This window comes from Mytilus galloprovincialis, chromosome 2, assembly GCF_965363235.1.
Source record: "Mytilus galloprovincialis chromosome 2, xbMytGall1.hap1.1, whole genome shotgun sequence".
Lineage (NCBI taxonomy): Eukaryota > Metazoa > Mollusca > Bivalvia > Mytilida > Mytilidae > Mytilus > Mytilus galloprovincialis.
The window spans coordinates 20,821,213-20,826,393 of record NC_134839.1 but is presented as its reverse complement, the minus strand read 5'-3'; the positions used below and the strand labels follow the sequence as shown (position 1 = coordinate 20,826,393).

Genomic DNA, 5,181 nt, shown 5'->3' with positions numbered 1-5,181 from the left:
GAACAGATATTGCGCTTTTATACATATTGCATATGATGTCGAACAGATATTGCGCTTTTAAATGTCACCCTGTTTAGTTGAAAACTTTTAATTGTAAGACTTATCTCCCAAAACAGCTTTTTTTTGTTCATGCATCTCCTCCTTAACCGTACAAGAAATCGACAAATGTATTTCACCAAATTACTTGTTATGTCCTCAGGATGTTTTGTCAAATTTTAAGCAAAGCAAGAAAACTTCATATGACAGCTATTTCCCAACTGTATTTGACATAATATATAACATGAATGGTAAGTGATAGAGACCTAAGGTATTTTGTTGTGTGGTCTTTGATTCACTCAAATGAAATTGAGGTCAAGTAAAGGTCAAGGTCAATGTCATATTCTAAATTTTGACTTTTCCTTGTTTTATTATGTCCTCTGTCACTTTTAAAGATATATATTAAATAACAAATGCAACATGTTTTCTGTATTGTGCTGAAGATATGATACATTTGGTCTGTAACAATCCAATTACATCTTATAGGAGTTATTGTCCCTGAAATTTAAGGTTAATTGATTATTACTCAAACTAGGTACATGATTAGACCATATGGTCTTTTGAAAAATGTTGGATGACATAAGTAAAAATATCAACTGGAAGTGACCTGGAGTAAACCAGATGTAGCCATGTTTGCACTTATTTCAGGGGAAAGTATATTGTAACTGTACATTTGAGATAGGAAGTGATCTGCAATAAAACAGAAATAGCTAAATATCTCCCTTATTACAGGCAAAAGTATTTACAAACCATATATTTTTGGAATAAGTGTGAATAAAACTATAATATGAGACCGGAAATGAGTTTTTTTTTAAAACTAGAAGTAGCAAATGATATCCCTTATCTAAGGCCAAAATGTATAGCATATAATATATAGTGAATAAGTATGAAATCACCAATGATTGGACGTCATTATGAATTTTGAGTAAACAATAAGTGGCTTCTCATCGTTTATTTAGAAAATTGATGTAGAAAGACCTTCAATTGTTTTCTGAACAATTATTTTTTAATAAATAAAAAAATCGCTTCCGCCAAACCCTTTCCTTGTGTTATAAAATTGTTAAAAAATGCGTCACAAAAGATATAAAAATTATGTTTTTGTTTAAAATCTCAATTTGTTAAGAACCATTAGATCGCATGCATGTCTATCGCGCATGAAAAGATCAAAATGAAGATAACGAAAGTACAAAAATGTAGTTTAAAAATATCTAACGGACCAATCCGATTTACATATTTGTAAACATGCAAGTTATACACGAATTATAAAGAAATAATAATTAAATAAAATCAAGTTATATCACAAATGAGTACAACATAAGTACAATTTGAGGTTTTTTTTTCTTTGAACAGATTTCCATTATATAAAAAATGCAAGACAGAAGTGGTTTGATGCAAAAGACAGATGTACAAATATGGGCATGGAACTTGCTAAATTTCCTTCAAAGTTGGAATATGACGCCGGTGTTAATTACATACAAGATATGGGGTACATATAATATCATATGATTAATTTAGAACTGATATTTTCAATGTTCAGTCTGTTTGTATACTGTTGTTAGTCATTTTTTCTCTCTCGTTTGTTTACCATGGCATTGTCAGTTCGTTTTCTACTTTAAAGTTTTAGTTTAAGTATCATTTAAAATATCAAACCTCGTATACAAAGAAAGACTGGACTTAACAATTTTTTTTTTTTTACTTTTTTTATAGAGGTACAAATGATGTTTGGTTTGGATTGTCATCTGATGGCACTTCGCCATATGTATATAAATGGACGGATGGTGAACCTACTTCTTGGACAAACTGGACACCAGGTGAACCAAATGCAAAAGCATTTGACCAGTGTATCAGGCTTAAACGTAATGAAAATTACGGCTACGCAACACGTCACTGTAGTATAGAGTATGACTATCTGTGTTCATGTAAGTAGTTTCTGAACAGAAAGCTATTAGGTGACTTTAATAATATAATAAAAAAAAATATGTGTGAACTGTGATGATTTATGTGTTTAAATACTTATTTGGCTTATGGTGTCTTCTTGACAAACAGGTGATTATGGAGTTTCATTCTAAAGACATGTAAACTAGTTAAATTGAATTGTTCTGTAAGTTATTAAATACTTTTGAGTGGGATTTGCATTTATCAATGGTTTGATAGTTCTGCAGTAATTAACAGATGTTTTATTCTCTTTAATGGATAATCAATCAAGGGGACAAACAAAAATCCAAAGGAATCAAATATTATACAACATTCGTAGCACATTCATATCCTATAGATAATATAACAACTACATTCTATTTTGTTTTCTATTTTGATTTTTTTTATTGATACAAGAGCAAAAAACAAAATATTTGACAAGTAATATATGTATTCTAAAAACATAGAAAAAAAGGTGTTTGTAAAGGAAAAACTGTTAATTTACAAATATAGGAGAATCATGATAATTACCTTTGATTTAGTTTACTAAATATTTAAAATATATATGGAATACAGCAACTCTGTCTCACATGTCTGACAAGATATAATATCTGTGAATGAGACTTTGAACACTAATGAACAGAAGCAAATAAATATAAATAATCAAGTACATACATGTACAAATGTATAACTGATATTCATCCTTGGTATGAAAAAAAAGAAGACAATATTCAGAATTCATAAATAAAATAAACAAATATACATACCAGAAATAAAATGTGCATTACACACTACTGAGTTCTTGGTAGGAATCCATGGTGTACCGTCTGGTCGGTCTCTTTTCAATGCAGTCAACCACAGATTAAAGCGTTCTTTGTCTTTAGGAAATTTATGGAACGATAAAGACTTTAACATCATATTGCGGTTTTGAAAACCAACTGCACAGCATGTTTTGGGCATGTTGTCAGTTCTCCATTTTAACAGAAAGGTGCAATAAACGTTGTGTATGTATCGAAACTTGCAATAACAATGGCGGGTCGCTTCACCGCTCATAGTAACAACAATATAAAGGGAAGTAACTCTGTAGTCAAATACCCGGATGTTCGGAATTATGTATAAAAAAATGCAGGACAAAATTTTTCATCCTAGCCCCCCCCCTCCCCTCCCCATAAAAATCAAATGGTAGCTCCCTTATAGAGAATTTAATCGTCCATAGGCATAGCAGGTGAAAGAGATAGAATTCGCGAATACACGGTTTCCGCTGATTTTGTCAGTTGGTATGACTGACATTAGATGAAATAAAAATAGATATGTCAGCTGATAAAATATTCAATAGTTTTTTGTTGGTTGAAATGTGATGGGATTATGCAGCACATGTATCCCTTCACCAGTTAACTGGCTTCAGTTTTGATTATAGACTAGAATAGAGACTAAATGTGTACAAACCTGACATCTAACTATGTTGTAGAAAATGTGATCATCAATTCATCAAAAATATACACAGAGAACAATATATTTCACATTACAGATGCATTAATCCAAATTTACATCCATTCATAACGGTCTCAATAGAAGAATTTCCCGCGGAAATGTCATGTGATATAAACATGGAATTGTCCACCCCGATACAGGTGAAATACGTAGAATAATAATTGTGGACACAGCAATAAGATCAGATATAAGACCCTCATGAGCTCGGTGTTAAGTAAAAAAAAAGAAAAAATCAATTATTTAATAAATTTGCTCGATTAACCTTGAAGTTAAAACTAATAAAAATTTGTGTGTATTGAGTGAACCCCCTACATAAAATAATACTGTGTTCTTGACGACTTCCCACCGCGATGATCGATGGAAATAATATTTTACTATATAGTATGTTAATAAATAATTGGTAATTAACTCACATTCATAACGTTTTCCGAGGAATAGTCACAAAAATCGTAATATGAGTACACTTTATTTGGCGAAATTTAGAATGAAGATGTTATCCTACTGTTTAGAAGAGAGAGAAAATTAAATAGCGAAATATGCTTTATATTTTATCTTTGCACGGTTTTTCCATTTTTCAATGATTTTTTATAATAAAAGAAAATTACTAACAACAGTGATATATATTTTCAATTCATTTCAGTTACGGGATCAAATCCAATTGTTTTTACCCTTAACGATAGTAATGTAAACGGTTTCTACAAAACTGATGTCATCCTTGCTTGTTCGTATGAATCAACATTACCAGTAAGTCGTATTTTCTGGAGTTTTGACAACAGCGTAACAACACAGATAACAAATATGGGGATTCCCGGGAATAGCGGAACTGTTATTTATAGAATTGACCATGCTGGTCCTGACAATATTGGAGTTTTTCAGTGTAATGTGGAGAATATATATGGAACAGAACGAGGAACTGAAGTTTCATTAAGTATAATTCTCGGTAAGAAAATTAGTCTTTTTCCTCATACAAATACTTATACGTATATTTCAAAACTACTCTGAAATGTGGTAAGGTAGCAGTACAAAGACAGTAAGATGGCTGTTGCTTCCCATTCGTTAGATGTGTTTGAGCTTTTATTTTGCCATTTTATAAATGACTTTCCTTTTTTAATTTCCCTTAGAGTTTGTTATTTTTGTTCTTTTAATTTTCCTTATTTGATATAATATTCACTCAACTGTGTTGTAATAGTAGCTGTGTTTAAACGTCTTCAATCCCATTAGTATATACAAATTATATGAATAATCGAAATGTGAAAGAATCACAGAAAACAAAAATGGTTATTCCGTGGAATAGCGGAATTGTAATTTACAGAATTGACTATGCTGGTTGTGACAATATCAAAGTATGTCAGTGTTATTTGGAGAATACATTTAGAACAGAACGAGGAACTGACATTTCATTTAGTATAATTCTTGGTAAGAAAAGCATATTTGTGTTCTTGATACGAAAACCTATTTATGTATCATAATTGCAATGCCATTTCCTTATTTAAGTTAAAGATTTACTTAACTGTATGGAGGTTAGTAGTAGTATTGAGATGACGTAAATTTTTTATTTTCACGTAGTTTTTGGATTATAAAATTAACAAATTGTCATGTAACCATCACTGTTTTTGTATTATTAAAACGTTTATAATGTAATTTGAAAAAAATACCTATATGATCCAAATACTCATATGGTCCGCGGAGCCCGTTAATAACCAAACGAGTATAATACTCATATACGTGTATGGTCTGACC

General features: G+C 30.8%; 1 long non-coding RNA gene across 1 annotated transcript; it reads left to right on the top strand.

Moving 5' to 3' along the window:
• The first annotated feature begins 1,392 nt into the window (after positions 1–1,392).
• LOC143062154 (uncharacterized) lies at positions 1,393–4,377 on the top strand. Its single transcript, XR_012974578.1, has 3 exons — positions 1,393–1,522; positions 1,744–1,955; positions 4,082–4,377. It is a non-coding gene; the product is annotated as an uncharacterized LOC143062154 (long non-coding RNA).
• The last annotated feature ends 804 nt before the right edge of the window (positions 4,378–5,181 follow it).